Source organism: Pinus tabuliformis, chromosome 2_1 (assembly GCF_031772625.1).
Source record: "Pinus tabuliformis cultivar Carrire ecotype Pingquan chromosome 2_1, CPIR1, whole genome shotgun sequence".
NCBI lineage: Eukaryota > Viridiplantae > Streptophyta > Pinopsida > Pinales > Pinaceae > Pinus > Pinus tabuliformis.
The window spans coordinates 37,445,311-37,464,776 of NC_142299.1; positions in this window are offsets into that span (position 1 = coordinate 37,445,311).

Consider the following 19,466-nt stretch of genomic DNA (forward strand, 5'->3'; position numbering starts at 1 on the left):
CTGCATGTGCCACTTCCGTAGCTCAAACTGAAGTGCTCCAAGAGAATAAGATTAAGTTTATAGTCCAAATATTATTGTGAGATAATAATATTTGACTTTTCTATTTTTGACAGCCAGTCTAAAAATAGACTTGATCACTCACACTGTGATCACTCACACTTTCATCAAAAATAGAAGTCCATCTATTTTCCCAACTTGATCAATCATCCATAAACATAGACATGATCCATATGTCTAAAAATAGACATAGTCTAAAAATAGACTTGCGCCAAAAATAGCCTGCGGGCCCACTTAGTGAAGGCGACTCTTTTCACTAAGCTCCATCATCTTGTTGCAATCTCAACACTCCCTCTCGACAAGATATGGATTATCAGCAACCCCTATCCTGCCTCGGTGGTACTCGAATTTGCTCCTGCTGAGAGCCTTCGTCAGAATATCAGCATCCTGATCCTCCGTTGGAATGTACGAAAGTAACATGATCCTCCGCTGCACACAATCTCTGATATGATGGTACCTGATGTCAATATGTTTAGATCTATCATGAAATACAGGATTAGCTGAGAGTTTAATGCAACTCTGGTTATCACAGTAAATCACAGTAGGATCCAAATGAGAACCGAACAAACCAACCAGGATCTTCCTCATCCATATAGCCTCGCATGCAGCCAAACTTGCTGCCATATACTCGGCCTCCGCTGAACTGAGTGCCACAGATCTCTGCTTCCTGTTGTACCAAGAAACTGCTGTCGATCCGATACTGAAGACCCCTCCTGATGTGCTCTTTCTATCTGTTGGGCTCCCTGCCCAATCTGCATCCGTGAAGCCACATAGCTTCACCTCATCCTCCTGTCTGTACCACAAACCATATCCCGATGTGCCTCTCAAGTAGCGCAATACATGCTTGCCCGCCTTCCAGAAGAGCTTGGTAGGCTTAACCATAGCTTGTGAAAGCTGGTTAACTGCATAGCATATATCAGGTCGTGTATTGACCAAATACATCAGCGACCCCACCAACTGTCGATAAACAGTGGCATCCACTTCTTCTCCCGAAGTGGCATCCTCCTTCCTCCAACCTCCAGGAAGAGGAGTATCAACAGGCTTGCAGCCATGCATGTTGAACTTCTCCAGTATCTCCCGAGCATACTTGCCCTGAGAAACAAACAGTCCACCACTGCGCTGCCATATTTCCAATCCTAGGAAATAGTGAAGGAGGCCCAAATCCTTCATCTCAAACTCTGTAGCAAGATCCTTCTTGCATGACAGTATCAACAGCTCATCACCCGTTAGAATCAAATCATCAACATACAGTACAATGATAAGCAACTTACCCTCCACCACAATCTGGTATAGGTTCGGATCCGCCTCGCTCTTGGAGAATCCAAGTCCTGTGAAATAGCTGTCTATCCGTGTGTACCAAGCACGTGGTGCTTGCTTCAACCCATACAGCGCTCTCTTGAGCCTGCACACATGCGACTCGCTGCTGAAGACTTCAAAGCCTTCAGGTTGCTCAATGTACACCTCCTCCTCAATGACTCCGTTGAGGAACACAGTCTTCACATCCATCTGATGAATGTGCCATCCCATCTGCGCTGAGAGAGCAAGAATCGTCCGTATGGAAGAATACCTTGCGACAGGTGCAAAGGTCTCCTCATAATCGATCCCCTCAATCTGTGAAAAGCCTCGGGCAACAAATCTTGCCTTGTACTTCTCCACACTCCCGTCAGCTGCCTGCTTAACTTTGTAGATCCATCTCGAACCTACCACTGATTTCCCTTCCGGTCTAGGAACAATCTCCCATGCACTGTTTCTGACAATAGAATCATACTCTTCCACCATGGCGTCTACCCATGCGGGATCCTCCACAGCTTCCTCGAAAGAGGATGGCTCAGTCACAACACACTTGCTCATAAGAGCCATGTATCCAGTGTACCGATCAGGTGACTGTCTCTGCCTGCGTTGGGCTGTAGGTGGTCCTACAACTTTCTCTGCATCTTGAGCCAGTCGCTCAGCTTCTGTCAAGCGCTTTCGTCCTCTGATGGTTGGCGCTGCATGAGTGGTCTCTTCCACTCCATGAACCTCGTCCTGTGGCTGATCCACGTCCTGAAGCTCATCCTTAGGAACTAATAGCTCCTCATCTGCATGCAAGTGTAGCTCCCTCTCAAGCGAACACTTCATGGCTTTCTCCTCCTGAAATTTTATATCCCGTCGCACAACAGTTTTACCACTATCTGGCAAATACACACGATAGTTGTGGGGCGTATCAGTGTACCCCACAAATATCCCAACCTCTGCAGTCGGCTCCAACTTCTTTCTGGCATCCTTCGTCACATGCATGTAAACGTTAGCACCAAAAATCCTCAAATGAGAAAGATCAGGCTTCTTACCAGAATAAGCCTCCTCGGGTGTACTCATGCCAAGTATCCTATGAGGACAACGGTTCTGCACATAAACTGCTGTATTGCATGCTTCCGCCCACAAGTGAAGGGGTAGGCCCTGATCATGCAACATTGCCCGTGCAGCACCCACAATCGTTCTGTTCTTCCGCTCAGCTACCCCGTTCTGCTGTGGGTTATGGGGAGCTATGAGCTCTCTACGAATCCCTTCTGCCTTGCAGAAATCCTTGAACTCGTCCGAGATGTATTCACCACCATTATCGCTCCTAAGAGCCTTCACCTTCTTCCCCGACTCCTTCTCGACCAGTGCTTTGAATTCACAGAACTTTGAATATGTCTCGCTCTTCTTCTGCATGAAGAAGATCCAGCACTTACGAGAGAAATCATCAACAAAAATCACATAATACCTATGTTTTGCTGTCGAAGCAACTGAGAAAGGTCCACACACGTCTGTGTGAATTCTCTCAAGGATCGTCGTGGCGCGACTATCCTTCTCGTGAAAGGTGGCTTTCACAAACTTCCCCAAAGTACACCCCTTGCATTGATCTGACTGCGCAAGTGTGCCTTTAGGAAGCCCTGTAGTGATCTGCTGCAGTATCTTCAAGGCTCCATGGTGAAGGTGACCCAATCTCCTGTGCCACAACTCGCCATCATCCCGGCTCACCAATCCTTCTGCCTTGCCTGCCATTGCTGCGCATCCATCTACATGCAACTGATAAAGGTTCCTCACTCGAACCCCTATCTTCCGGGTCTCACCAGTTGTCTTGCTGCGCAGGAAGGCCTTTCCCTCGCTGAAAACAACATCATACCCCTTGTCTTCTAACAACGCCACTGAGATGAGATTCTTCTTCAATCCTGGAACATGCATGACTTCCTTCAATGCAAAGGGTTTACCAGACTCCCTCTCAAAGGAAATGGTACCGATACCGGTCGCACTGTATCTACCATCATCGCCCATCTCGATGTGCACTCCAAGATCTTTGTCCTCCAGATCAGAGAACAAATCTCTATCTCCCGTCATGTGAAAAGACGCACCACTGTCCAGAAACCACACTGATCCCATCACACTTGAAACCAAGCATGCGATCAATGAAAAATCAAGCTCAAACTGAGAAGCTAAAGCCTCTCCCCCTGCAGATCCAGCAGCTTGCTTGTTCTTCTTCTTCTGCGGACAATTTGTGGCATAGTGTCCATGCTGGTGACAGTGAAAACATTTCACCTTGGACATATCCTGCTTCTTGCCTTTCACACCAGACTGAGAAGCTTTCTTGCTCTTCCCTTTCTTTGCTTTGGCAGCCAAAGCACAATTCTCTTCATCAGCTCCCTTTGACGAAGATCCGTCCCTGGTACTCCGCCTGATCTCCTCCTGCACAAGATCTGACCATAGTCTTTCCCATCCTGGCAACTTCTCCCGACCATTGACAGAGTCCTGATAGGAATGCCAACTCTTCGGAAGACCAAGGAGAGCCAAGCTCACCAAGTCCTCATCATCGACAGTAACCCCCACACTTCCCAGCTCATCTCGACACTGAGTGAACTTCGTGAGATACTTGGGAATACTGTCTCCCTTCTCGCATTTGATGTTTCTGAGTTTATCTTTGAGCGCCAGCTTCCTCTGATCGCTCTTGCTTTGGAATAATTCTGTTAATGATTTCCACATCAAATATGGAGTAGCCTTTCCATGGAGGCTGGACACAATGTGATCCTTCACTCCCTCCAACAGAATTCTTCGACATTTTGCGATCTTCTTTTGCCAAGCATCAGCTTGAGTAGCATCAGTAGGCTTTGGGATATCCGTATCTATGAATTCCTTCAGCCCGTTATCATCCAATACTGCCTCCATCCTGTCCTTCCATGCAATATAGTTTGAGCTGCCCTCAAGAGCATACTCCAATCGCAATCCGTTGAAAGACATTGCTGCGTTGTCACCAAGAAAACACTGCTGCAAATTCGAATTCCACCAGCAACCAACTCAACTGCTTCCGATCAACCCTCGCTTGATATCCTGTAAAAATCTCTTCTACAAATCAAGCTGCTCTGATACCATGTAGAAATTTTTTTCTACAAATCATCTAGCTCTGATACCATGTAGAAATTTTGAATAATTTAACACATATTCAATGGAGATTATCCTGATCATGTACTAATGCGGAAAACATACACAATACATAAGCTCCTCTACGTTGATCAAGAATATAGCAGCATCAATAACAATAAAACATCAAGAGCATTCACACATTAACACAGTATGTATCACGGGGAAAGCATCTCGCTAAAAACCCCACACTATCTGTATATTAATGATTGAGTCATGTAACATTACACAGCATAATACTTCTCGCAAGTATCTCCACCTCTGTTACACACAATACAGCTCAGATCTGATCTCCAAATCTCTTCCACTGCTTGCCTGCCTCCACTGCTCAATACCTGCTCAAGAACTGATGAGAATTGCTTCCCAAACTCGATTTTCACCTGCAAAATAGTCACTCACTCTTTGTGGACGTGAGCAAAGGCTAAAATGCGGGCCAAATACGTGAGCAAACTCATTGGCATACTCAATCCCTTTGATTGTGCAAGATCTGGTGCACAACTATAGTCACAACTGATAGCAATCTGATTCTCTACCACCTGTCCCTGTTGAACTGAACATGCACTGACATGCAACTGAGTTAACTGATGTATTCTTTAGTTGTATTATGAGTTAATAATTAGTTTAACAACTCATCATTAGTATATATGCAGTTAGACTAACTACAACCAGTTTAACTAAGTTAAACTGAACACAACTCCATCAACTGTACCTCCAGTCCACTAAACTCAACTCACTTGAGTTCTAACTGAAGTCATGCATGCAACAACTCAACTGACTCATAAGAAAAACGAATTTCCTTCTGACAGCTGCATGTGCCACTTCCGTAGCTCAAACTGAAGTGCTCCAAGAGAATAAGATTAAGTTTATAGTCCAAATATTATTGTGAGATAATAATATTTGACTTTTCTATTTTTGACAGCCAGTCTAAAAATAGACTTGATCACTCACACTGTGATCACTCACACTTTCATCAAAAATAGAAGTCCATCTATTTTCCCAACTTGATCAATCATCCATAAACATAGACATGATCCATATGTCTAAAAATAGACATAGTCTAAAAATAGACTTGCGCCAAAAATAGCCTGCGGGCCCACTTAGTGAAGGTGACTCTTTTCACTAAGCTCCATCATCTTGTTGCAATCTCAACAAGAGGTTTTCAACCCAATGATGGGACTCAAGCGCCTCATGGAGGTTTTCACTTGAGTCCTTATTTTTTCTCTTTTTTCTTTAGTGAGTGGGTGAAGTGGAAGCTAAGACATGCTCACTACCATCACTGTTTTATTCAAATCCTAAATAAAATCTCGCTTGGAGAGGGGTTTCTTGTAGAATTTCAACCGATGTCCATTGACAAGCATGGGGATGGCTTCATCATCAATGGTTCTGATCAGAACTGAACCATTTTCATTGCATTTCTCCATAGTGTAGAGTCCCAACCATCTTGTCCTCAACTTGCCTTTGAAATCTTTGTATCTTGAATCATAGAGTAGTGCCCAATCTCCCTCTTGGAATTGCTTCTCCCTGATATTTCTGTCATGCCATATCTTTCTCTGAAGCTGAACTAACTCTGTATGGAGAAGGACTTGCAATCTATAGTCATCCAATCCATTGAGCTGAAGTAATCTCTCCTTCTGTGCATGGCTGAGGTCTAGATCCAGCTGAGCTGCCATTCTTAGGGTATTGAATTCAAACTCTATTGACAGCAAAGCCTTCTTCCCATAGACCAGTTCATAGGGTGCGAACCCAGTGGTGGTCTTCCATGTTGTGTTGTAGGCCCAAGTGGCCGCCTCAACTAATCTGTCCGCCCAGTCTTTTCTGCTGCTGCTCACTACCTTGGTTAGGATCCCTTCCAATGCTCTGTTAGTGACCTCCACTTTCCCGTTGGCTTGTGGATGGTAAGGGGTGGAAGTTTTGTGCTTGATCTTATGATGTGTGAGTAGCTCTTCAATCAGGTTGGAAGTGAAATGTCTGCCTTGGTATGTGATGAACTCTCTCGGATACCCGAACTTGTAGAATAAATTTTCCCTAAAAAACTCAGCTACTTTTTCCTCTATCGCTGCTTTGATTGCATTTGTCTCCGCCCACTTTGTCAGGTAGTCGGTGCACACAATGATGTATAGCTTCTACTTTGAAGGGGGGTTGATAGGCCCCACAATGTCCATGCCCCACTTCTCAAATGGCTCAAAGGTCACTTGAGGTTACATGGGCATTTCATCCCTTGGAGTGGGTTTCCCCATCCTCTGACACTGATCACACTGGCTTGTGTATCTCCTCACATCCTAATGAAGAGTGGGCTAGTAGTAGCCTGCTTGCAATATCTTGAATGCGGTTCTTTTTGCTGCAAAATGACCTCCACAAGGCCTGTCATGATAGGTCAAGAGGATGTCAAAGACTTCCTCCTCCCTGACACATCTTCTCAAGATCTAATCTGGGCCAAGTTTGAAGAGATTGCCTCCAATCCAGGTGAAAGGGGCACTTTTTCTTACTATCTTGTTCTTCTGTTTTGAGGATAGATGTGGGGGGAATTGTGTTGAAACCAAGTAGTTTTCTATATCAACAAACCATGGAGAGAGTACTGATATAGAAAATAGGTGTTCATCTGGCATTTGGTCATCCACCATTCCTTCTTCACCTGCAGGCAAATTTACTCTAGACAAAAATTCAACAACGACATTCTCTTTACCAAGTTTATCAATAATGGTCAGATCAAACTCCTGCAATAAAAGAAACCATCTAATAATGCGAGCATTTACATCTGGTTTGTTCATTAAACATCTAATTGCAGCATGACCAGTGTGCACAAAGGTTTGATAGCCTGTGATATAATGTCTGAATTTGTTTAAGGAATGCATGACAGCTAGGAGTTCCTTCTCGGTCACTGTATAGATTAACTCTGCCTTTGACAAGTTTTTAGTTATAAAGTATATGGAATAAGGTAACTTTTCATCAATTTGTCCTAAGGCTGCTCCTATTGCTTTTTTTGAGGAATCTATGTGAATGTGAAAGGGTAGGGCCTAGTTTGGGCCTCTGAGAATTGGGGCAGTCACTAGCTTGCTGTTCAAGGTATCTAGGGCTTCTTGACCATTTTTCCGACCATATGAACTCAACATCTTTGCCTAGGAGGCCAAACAAAGGAGAGGCTAACTTGCTGAAGTCTTTAATGAATCTCTTGTAATATCCAGCTAAGCCTATGAAGCTTCTGACATCTCTCACCTTTTGAGGAGGTGGGACCCTTTGGATGATGGCAATTTTGTTGGGGTCCACCTGTAGTCCTTGTTGAGATATTGCATGACCTAGCATGGTCCCTTCAGTCATCAAAAATTCACATTTTTCTAGACTGAGGGATAGGTTCATCTCAATTCATTTATCTAGAACTTTTCCTAGGTTAGATAAAGCTTCCAGAAAGTTAGAACCATAAGGAGTAAAATTATCCATGTATATTTCTACTGCATCATGAACCAGTTCAGAAAATATACTCAATACCGCTCTTTGGAAAGTGGTTGGAGCGTTGCACAAACCAAATGGAAGGGCCCAATATGCAAAGGTACCCCAAGGACAAGTGAAAGTGGTCTTATCTTGGTCTTCCGGGCTGATTTGAATCTGATTGTACCCGCTAAACCCATCTAGGAAGGAGAAAAACTTTTTCCCTGCCAAACCGTCTAACACTTGATCTATGAAAGGTAAAGGAAAATGGTCCTTTTTAGTGGCTTTGTTCAATTCCCAATAGTCAACATAGATTCTCCTCTTACCATTTTTCTTTGGCATTAGCACCAAAGGAGAGACGCATTCACTGTCAGAGATGGGATAGATGAAACCTTCATCAAGCAATTTCTGCAGTTCTTCCTTAACAATATCTTTAAGTGCTCGGTTCATCCTCCTTTGAGGCTGCATGGCTAGCTTGCAATCTTCCTTGATGTATATATGATGAGCACATATTGAAGGGTGCACTCCCTTCATCTCCTTATAACTCTAGGCAAAGGCATCTAGATGTTTTCTCAGTATGCTGCATAGCTCCTTCTCCTAGGAAGTAGATAGGGATGGATTGGTTTTCAATGTTCTTTCTGGGCCAAACTCTATATTTTTAACACGGAGAGAAGTGGGGTCGACCACACAAATATCATTTGAGGGGTTGTTTTGGGTTTCTCTTACTATGTCTTCTAATGGTGATACACTGGGAGGTGGATTTTGAATCCAATTTTCAATCATATCATCCTCATCTTGTGGTTTTCCCCCCATGGCGATTTCTAATGTACAAAGTGGTGCAGAATAAACTTCATCCTCCTCCTCCTCCTCCAACCAGAGAGGTAGATCATGTTCTAGCAAGGGTTGGGCAGGAGGATATAGGATTAACTACTTGGACATGTGCCTGTTATTTATGGTCATGTTCCCATCTCGATAGCTGATGTAGGGGTCCACCTGTAGTCCTTGTTGAGATATTGCATGACCTAGCACGGTCCCTTTAGTCATAAAAAATTCACATTTTTCTGGACTGAGCGACAGATTCATCTCAATTCACTTATCTAGAACTTTTCCTAGGTTAGATAAAGCTTCCGGAAAGTCAGAACCATAAGGAGTAAAATTATCCATGTATATTTCTATGCATCATGAACCAGTTTAGAAAATATACTCAATACCGCTCTTTGGAAAGTGGCTGGAGCATTGCAAAAAACAAAAGGAAGGGCTTAGTATGCAAAGGTACCCCAAGGACAAGTGAAAGTGATCTTATCTTGGTATTTTGGGCTGATTTGAATCTGATTGTATCCGCTAAACCCATCTAGGAAGGAGAAAAACTTTTTCCCTGCCAAACCATCTAACACTTGATCTATGAAAGGTAAAGGAAAATGGTCCTTTTTAGTGGCTTTTTTCAATTCCCGATAGTCGACACAGATTCTTCACTTACCATTTTTCTTTGGCATTAGCACCAAAGGAGAGACCCATTCACTGTCAGAGATGGGATAGATGAATCCTTCATCAAGCAATTTCTGCAGTTCTTCCTTAACAATATCTTTAAGTGCTCGGTTCATCCTCCTTTGAGGCTGCATGGCTGGCTTGCAATCTTCCTTGATGTATATATGATGAGCACATATTGAAGGGTGCACTCCCTTCATCTCCTTATAACTTCAGGTGAAGGCATCTAGATGTTTTCTCAGTATGCTGCATAGCTCCTTCTCCTGGGAAGTAGATAGGGATGGATTGGATTTCGATGTTCTTTCTGGGCTGAACTCTATATTTTTAACACAGAGAGAAGTGGGGTCGACCATACAAAGATCAATTGAGGGGTTGTTTTGGGTTTCACTTACTATGTCTTCTAATGGTGATACACTGGGAGGTGGATTTTGAATCCACTTTTCAATCATATCATCCTCATCTTGTGGTTTTCCCCCCATGGCGATTTCTAATGTACAAAGTGGTGCAGAATAAACTTCATCCTCCTCCTCCTCCTCCAACCAGAGAGGTAGATCATGTTCTAGTAAGGGTTGGGCAGGAGGATATAAGATTAACTACTTGGACATGTGCCTGTTATTTATGGTCATGTTCCCATCTCGACAGCTGATGTAGGCATCGGCTGTAGCCAACCAGGGTCTTCCCAGAATGAGAGGATACCTAGTGAGCTTTGCCTTTGGCTGGAGAACTAAGAAATCAATAGGGTACTCCCAAGAATCAATGGAGACCATCACATCTTCCACAATCCCCTCAGGGGTCACTGTGGAGCGGTCTGCTAGCTGCAGCACTGTCATGGTCTTCCTTAAGGAAGCTTGGAGGTTAAGTTTGAGCATTGTGTCCTTTGTCATCACATTAATGGCAGCTCCCAGATCAATCAAGGTATGTGGGACCATTGTGCCATTGATGTGGACATCAACTACTAGGCTTCCAGGGTCCAGATATTTTGGACAGATTATCTGCCCCAACATTAGGTCGGACAGTTGTCCTATGACATTGATGGTTGGGGCATCTCTCTTGCACCTTCCTGGATGCCTAAAGCACTTCTCTTTGATCAACCTATTGTAGATAGACATATCTTTTATGGCTTGGAGAAGTGGTATCTTCACACATAAATGTTTCAATTCTCCCAGGAGTTCAATCTCTTCTGGGGTAGGTTGGATTGTCATGGATAGTTTCTCAGGAAAGGGTGGATTTGCTTTAGGTTGGCTTTCCTCTTTATCTTCCTTAACCTTCCTAGGTGGAGGCCGGCTATCTGGGAGAACTTTTCTGGATCGCAAGTTAATTTCTTGAATCTCCATAGCATAAGTAGGGCATGATGGTTCCCCACTATACACTTGCTGAGCCTGTCTGTTGTTCGGGTTCGGATTTGGCTGGGTAGGCATTTGGGGTTGCCTTGGTGGAGTAGAAGGTAATGGTTGTGATTGGGTAGGTGGTGGAGGCAGAAGAGCGGGAAGAGAGTTGTATTGGGGCCTCCACCCCTGATGAGATGCATTCCACTGAGGTTGTGGCTGAGCATATGATTGAAATGAATGGGTGGCTGGTTGGGCATGATATTGAGATGTGAAGGACCAAGGAGGAGGCGTGGACCAGGAAGGATGAGCATGGGGGCCCTAAGAAGGTATGGAGGTGACTTGGCTGGGGTTGTAATATGCCTGAGATGTCCCTTGCATCCCCTGCTGGTATGGTCTAGGTCCATGCGGCCTCCTTTGGTTTATGTAATAGATCTGTTCAGTGACTCCTTCGGCCCCTTGGTATACAGCTTTAAGTCCGGGCAAGGAAGGGCACTTATCTGTAGAATGATCTTCTTCACAGACTGAACAAACCTCTATAGAGTTCAATGGGCATTCATTCCTAGGATGCCTCCTGGTGCATCTAGGGAAAAAAATGGCCAAAGCCCTCTTTGCTTCCTCTTGTTTTCTTTTGATATGTAAGGTATCCATTTGCATGGCAAGAGTCTGTAACATCTCACTCTTGAAGTCTTCCAACATGTTTCCAATTTCACCTTTAATGGATGAATTGGAAGAATAGGTACTGGCTATGGGTTGACTCCCCCTACCTTTCTTTCTGATGCTCTAGAATGGTTTCTAAAAATAGTCTTTATGTCCTTATAGGATAGTTTGTAGATGTCTCCCCTAGCTAGTAGATGGAGGGTGTCTAAAAGGTCTTCCAGAATTCCCCTAAGCAGGACCAACTTCAGAGACTCAGGGTCAAGGGTACAACTGGCCCTTTTGTAACTGATCTGAAACTTCTCTTCATAGTCTTCCAGGGACTCATCACTTCCTATGGTCATTCAGAAGATTTCTTCTTTAGTATCTTTTGACCTACAATAGTCTCGATACTTGTTGTTAAAGGCCTGCTGCATCTGAGCCCAAGTTGTGATGCTATTGCCAGGTAATCCCATGAACCAGCGCAGTGCTGCGTCCTTAAGGGTAGAAGGGAACAATTTCAACTTTTTCTCGTCTTATGCATAGTCATAAGTTCAATAGATGACAACAAGATCGAACAAGAAGGTGTCAGGATCTTATGTAGTCAGACCATGGAAGTGAGGTAGGGCTGAAGGACTTATATTCTTCATTTTGGTGTCCCCATTCCGAATGGGGAAGGTACCCTCTATTCTCTCTCCATTTCCCCTAGCATTTCTGTTTTCAGCCATTGGCTCCAGAGGAATTTTTTCTTCTTCTTCTTCCCCTATAGGTTCTTCAAATATGTCTAGATGTTCACCTAAGGGTTCTTCTTGATTGCAACCACTGAAGAAGAGAGAAGGTTGGCTGTGTGAAGCAGTGGGGGTGTTGGGAAATTTTTTTCCTAAGTTATCTCTACTCCTACGAGGCATGAAAGGAAATATTTTTGGTTGGTTTTTTTGTTTCTTTTTCCCCACACTGAAAGTACCTGCAGAAACTGAAATTGTGATTGAAAAAAACAAATTGCAACTAGCTGAAATGAACTTGCTGAATGGAAATTTGCAGAATTGAAAAGGAAAGCAAGGAAATGCAGAACTGAAAGAAAATAAATGACTAGTCTACTTTTGCCGAAATAAACTATTAGCAGAATGTTGCAATAGGAAATAGAAGAAAGCAGTAATCATAGAATACTTTGACGCTTCCCCGGCAACGGCGCCAAAAAGTGGTGAGTGCCAATATTTCAGCAAGAATGCTACAACTCCTGGGCTACCAACTTTACTTTTATCAACTTGGTAGTTCGTAACAAACTTGGAAGTGTTGGTACTATATGCACAAGTACTAGTTCTCACTGCAGGTTGTCACTTGGTCAGCCAGCGCGAGATCACTAGGAGCTCAAGCCAACTTCTATAGATTTCAGAGGAAGCTCTATGTGTGATGAAAGGAAAGAAATATTACTTTATAGATGCTATTCTAACTGCATAAAGGGGAAAGACTGGAATGTAAAGCAAAACTAGTAAAGCCTAATTAACAAGCTAATTCTAATTTTGCCAAAAACACTATGAAAACCATAAAAGAAATGCCATTACCTACTCAAGGAAGTAAACAACATCTAACCATGCTATTTCTAGAAGTAAATAAGCAAAAAACATATCTTTGGATTTTTATGTGTTTTTATGTGAAATTAACATGCATCTAATTTATCGTGTGTGAGTGTGGCAGTGAACAGGTGGCGTTAGAGGGTGGTTTTGGAGCTTGGGAGGATGTAGGATGGTGTGGATGGGTCCTAGGAGGTTTTAGGTGGCCTTCTGGAGGCTTTTCCCACACTCGCCTTCAAAAGAAAGCTTACAGGAAAAACTACAGGATGACACAGGAAAACTGTAGGAGGAAAACATGGAAACTATAGGAGGCCTACAGGAGGAGGCTGAGAGAAATTTTCGCTATTTTGAGGGTGTGAGAGTGGGTGGAAAAGGTGGATGAAGGTTGGAATGAGGTGTTAGGGCACCTAAGGTCTACCATGAATCACCAGGAGAGAGAAAGATGATTGGGTTTGCTCAAGGAGAGAGGAAGAAGTTCTATGAAAAATGAAGGAAACTAGGGCAGATTTGAGGTGAGGTTTGGGAGACCTATAGGGCATGGATCAGATGGAGGGTGTGTTTGATGGTACTCTGGCCTATTGCTGGAAGAGATCTGCTGCATAGAAACTGAAAGTCCCAAGAAAATCAAGCAACCAATGAAACGAGTGCATCCTAGGAAAAACAGAGTTTTGCATTAAAATGGCCTAAACTATGATGTATAGAAGGAAATGTTGGGAAATGCTGTAAGAAAGGAAAGCATGCAAAAGGACTATTGCAAATCAGGGAGTGGACATGATAAAGAAGATCTAAAGCAAAGAAAAACTGGACTATCAACCTACTAGAGAGCTGCAAACACTAGAAGTCCTAGGAATGAGGAAAATCTGTGTTTTTGGGGCAGCAAGAGAGTCTTTGCCTCAAATCATGGTCCCAGAGGGAGTAATAGATGCCAAGGCACTATTTCTAGCCTTTTGAATCTTCTTTGATCACTGCTTAACATGCTACAGAAAGCACAAATGGAAGCAATCTACTAAATCATCAAAAGCAAGCTATTCTTAACCATAAGAGAAATACATCTAACAACAAACTAATCTACAAACTGAAGTAAAGCATACAAATACAGGTAAAGAGAAGCTTGGCTGCTTGGATTGGGCCCTAAGCCAAGAGCTTCAGCCCTATGAGGTAACTCAGTGCTAGCTCAAAAAGGATTCCATATTCATTATCAAAAAATAGCAAGATTACATAAAACTGTCATAAAATAGGAAGCTCGAAATTTGAGCAGAGTTTACACAAGCAAAAAAAAGTCTACCCTAGTGAGGCCCTAGGCCTCTCTACTTATACATTTGAAGCTACCAATAACTTCCTTAAAATCGGGGAGGCTTGGCTCCCAAAACTCGAGATAACTATAAATCATCTTCCACTTGCTCAACTGCCTTCTAGTGCATGATTCGGCTGCTTGTACTCCGTGCTAAATGAAGGGGAATTCAAAGTGAGGAGCAATAAATGAGGGGGATTCCCTCCTATAAGTCCTCTCCTCTGTCTACTTCGAGTTATTGCTGTAGTTTTACCACTGGATCCTTGACTTGACCTCGAAATCCATCAATAATCTGCATTAAATACATGTTAGACCACATGGCATAATAATTAGCTCAACTCATCCTATAAGCATAAATATAATAAGAAAATCATACAATAAGCTAAGAGAATGGTTGATTGACTAGGTTAGGAGGTAAAATGAGCCCATATAATTACCCATTAAGAGATGCTGGTTGAGCGAACCCACCATTTATAGCAACCATAGCATCAACGTAAAATTCCGGTAATTTTTTTACAGGAACGACAAAACGCTAGTATCTAATGCTCCGCACGCTTTTCATTTTACAAAAATTTCTCTATATCGCATGGACATTCTTCGAGCTTGGTCCATTTGGTTGCAGCTTACATGGCAACCTCTCATTTGCCCAAAACATTATCCTCTATTTTACAGGAACAAGGAATAATTAGCAGGTTGAAGGGAATGATTTAATTCATTTTCCAGCATGCACGGAATTCGTTGGGGTGGTAAATGAATGAATGAATGGCTTCGTCCCACCAATTCCAAATTTCATGGCTGCTCACACGGAGACCGTTGCGAGATGCCCATTTACGTTTATATCAATTCCCCCGCACGCCCACAAAAGAGCAGAGGAAAAACTATGACAATTGCAGCTATTGTAAGCAACCTGAATTCTCTTCTATGATGCATGAAGAATAAGAAGAAATGCAACATGACATATCAAAATTACGAGACCATGTGCAACAAATTTCACTGTCGCTAAGAGTAACCAAAAATTAATTGGAAGCTGAGATGGATGGTTTGAAATTCGACATGGAAGCAATGATGAATGTCAATATGGAAAGTTTGAAGGATCGTTTAAAAAAAATGAAAAGGGACCTGGAAGGTTTGAAGGATGGTTTAAAAACAAAAATGAAAAGGGACCTGGAATGTTTGAATGAAGGTTTGACAAAGTTTCTACAAGAAATGCTTCCTAGTGGTGACAAGGTACTCCATGAAAATCATGATTTAGGATAAAAGGAATAAAAATTATGATTTTAGAGACTTCCATTGTGGGTTGAAGATCAACCACATCCCAAAGACCGATATGAGGAAGTTTTTTGGCAAGGATCCAGTGACATGGATACTATAGATGGAGAAATTTTTTGATCTACATGATGTGTCAAACACACAAAAGGTACGCATTTCATATTTATATTTAGAACAAAATCAATTTGTGTTGTATCGATGGTTTTGTTCTCATAAACATATTGTCACTTGGATAATTTTTGCTGAAGAATTGGTAGCACATTATGAGGATACAAAGAGAAACACTTTCTTTAACCAATTGCTAAATCTCAAACAATAGGGTTCAATGGTAGATAAAATTGGGGAATTCCAAAGATTGAATATCAAGGTAAATGATATTCCAGAGAAACATACGATTGATGTCTTCATAGGGACTTTAAAGGATAACATCCAACATGAGATTCACCTTTCGGAACTTGATTCATTGGAGAAGACATTCAAGGTGGAAATAAAAGTTGAAAGAAAAATTATGGCAACAAGGAAGTCTACCACTTACAAATATAAATATGGAAGTGTTGCTACTACTATCCTTCCACAACCTACAAGGTTGACACCACAACAATTGGAGGAGAAAAGAGCAAAAGGGCTTTGTTACACTTGTGATAGAAAATACACTAAAGATCATAAGTGTACCGAGAATAAATTATTCTACATAGGTTGTGAAGAGGAGGAAGAAAAGGAACAAGAAGCATCAAAAGAAGAGGATATACACCAGGAACCAACCCCATAAAAATAAGAAATGAATCCAACGATATTCTGTAATGCATTGGCGGGAATTACTAATCCTCAAACTCTGAAGATAGAAGGATATATCAAGAAGAAAAATGTAATAGTGCTGATTGATTTGGGTAATACCCATAATTTTATTCATTGTAATACAACCAAGGAATTGAATTGATTTTTATATCCAACACCATAGTTGCAAGTGATTGTTGCAAATGGAGGAGCTATAAGTTGCTCTGGAAAGTGCCATAATATAAAGCTAACCATGGGAGAATATGTATTGAAAGTCCAATGCTTTCCATTGCAATGGGTGGTGCTGATATTGTACTAGGATTCCAATGGTTACAATCTTTGTGGATGATAACTTTAATTTCAAAAACTATTCATGATTTTTTTTGGAAGGAAAAGAAATTGAATTAAGGGGTATCACAGTGAAACCATGGATGATAATAAACTCTAACAACATGACAAATATTTTGAATAAAAAACAATGAGGCATAATTGCACAATTATGTTCACTAGAGGTTTAAACATCGAAATCATCTATTTATAAAGGTCTCCAAAAAGTATTGGACAATTGTTATAGACATTTTTGTGCCTTACAACATAGAGCATGAAATGTCAATAATCTAAGGGATCCAAAGTCCCTAAACATGTTGTTATTACCCTTAGAGGAACAAGGTCAGCAAACCACAGCACTGCAAATCAGTTCTCCACTGAAAAACACTCAAAAACAGGTCAGTTTTGGATCAAAGCAGCTGCTCCACTAAGCATCTGCGATGAATGTCAAAAGCTCTATGGTGTACCTGCACTGCATAGCAAGTGCAACAAAGGCTACCTGTGCTGGGCGTACTTTGACATGTGGAGGAATCTTTTTTCTCAATGTGCCAGTGCCCAGGAAGCTTCCAAAAAGACACTTGATCATAAGATTCGCCTAATGATGAGTTAAGAGCTTCTAAAACTCCCAGTGGAAGGTAGAAACTCCGAGTGAAGAACTGAAGAACAACTGGAGTTGAAGAGGACAACAAGTCACACATCAAGCTGACTTATCTTCACTCCAAAACTCTATATAAAGATCTCATCCCAGGGGATCAGGAGGCCGGAATTTAGAGCAAAGAATTGCTGTTGGTTTACAGTTGTGAGCATTGGGTGATTGCTTGAGGGAGGTGAAGAAGAGATTTCTCTCCGTCGGGAAGGTGATGCTGGATTGGACCTCTCATGGTTGTATCACCGCCTGAACCTTACTTCCATATATTAATAAAGCATTTGAGGTTCTTCTATTCGCATGTGTTTCAATGGTGTATTGTCTTACTTGCGTCTTTGATTTATGCTAATCCTTGAATCGATTATGAATGCATGCCTCTTGTAGTTTTCCTTTTCTTGTCTTATTTGCAGGACCTCGTGTAGCTGGGCCCGTGAAAAGACTTGGATCTGGGAGCAAGCGGCAAACAAAGGAGATTGGATCGACCATTTGCGCAAGACATCGGTAAGTGGATCTCTTCCTTCTATCTCTTGCATGTCATAAAGAAGAAACTTTAGATAGCTTTGCTTTCAGCTGTTGCTAAGGAACTGTCACCCTTAGAGTGGGTTAGGGTCATTCCGAGTTGGATACTTTCCCCCACAACAGACTGGCGACTCCACTGGGGATCATGTCTTGTTGGTAGCTTGTGTTTCTTGCTATTCATTTCTTAAACAAAGGGAGTACCGAATCGAACTGCATTCGAGTCCTTCGAATGCAAAGTAGAGGGCAGCTACTCTAGCCCAGTGCTGGGCATGTTTATGATCTGAAGAGCTAATCCACAAGGACTCTTTGTAGCTCTTTGTGATAGTGTTCATCTTCCTTTAATCACCCTCTAGTGTATACTTGACTGATAGCCTTTGGTTTGGCCAAAAACCATTGATTTTTGAGCAAACTGTGACCCGGAATCTGAGAGAGATGAGAGTTGTCTCATCAGTGCAGCTGCAACAAAGGCTACCTGCACTGCAACGCAGGTCCCGAAGGGGCTACCTGCGTTGCATCTCAGATTGACAGTGCAGCACCTGCGCTGATCCAGTTTTGCCTTGTGCAACTGGGGTTCCCCACTGTCTGTTGCCCAGTTTTCAGTATTGTTTTGCAGCCTGTTGTCAACCTGTATACCCAGCTGAAACCACTTCTCTTTGCCTTCATTCTGCCTCAGTTGTATGAAGAAACCGTGATTGTTCTTATTGTATTTCTTGCTGTCATTCACAGTTTCCCATAGGGAAAGTGAACTAGTCTTGCTATGACCTCTTGGATCTAGACCTATGAGAAAGTGTCGTTGTGATTCTAAGAGTTAGTTTATTGCTGTTCATAGCTGCTTGAGCATTTGCTTTCGTTATATGGTTCGAATTTCAGTATTTCTTGTGTTGAAACGAGTGAATCTTAAGGTGTTCTTTTGATTATTGGACAAACACTTGTTGCTTTTGCTTGAAATTGAATTCGAAATTATACAACAGCTTTCTTTTTGTAATACATCAACATTAAGGAAGAAGAAAAGAAATACTTGCATTGTGCATGTGCATTTTGACAGTTTGCATGTCGATTTAGGAAAAGTGCATCAGTGTGTGCTCTATGATCTGTTTGAAAAGATGATGTCTTTCTTTTCCTTCAGTAGTTAAGGTTTTCATAAGTTGAAAGAATTGAAAAAGCTTGCTTATCATTCTTAGACTGCATTTAGGAGTTGTATCATACATCACGTGGTGATCCATAAAGGCAAACTGCTAAGCAAGATCAACCTAAAAAGAACTGAATTTATCTAACAACGCTTTGAAACATAACGAAACACAGTAGAGGTCTAGGTAGAGACGTGAACCGGCGTCGTTAAACATAGTGACTGTCGATCTCTACGAAGGTGGGTGATTCCTCCTGAGGGACGATAGCGCTAATACGGACTTGTGCCCCCGTGTACCGTCGCGTATATTGGGGGACCCCTATAGGAACAAAGCCTTTATCCATAGGAAGCCGTGTCGGCCGCCCTACTGATCGCGATGCAGTGAACACAGCATTCACGAAGATCGACCACTCGTACCGTAAAACGTATTCTGTGGTTTCGCGAAAGGTTTGGCACACCCTCTGCCTAGAACTCCAGAGTAGTTTCTTTTGGCCTTTTTCAAACTCTATAACTGAAAAAGTCCATCCGAGCATTTGTCACTTCGGGCTCGTTAATACATCGAAGGAGACTAGAGTCATCTTTAGCT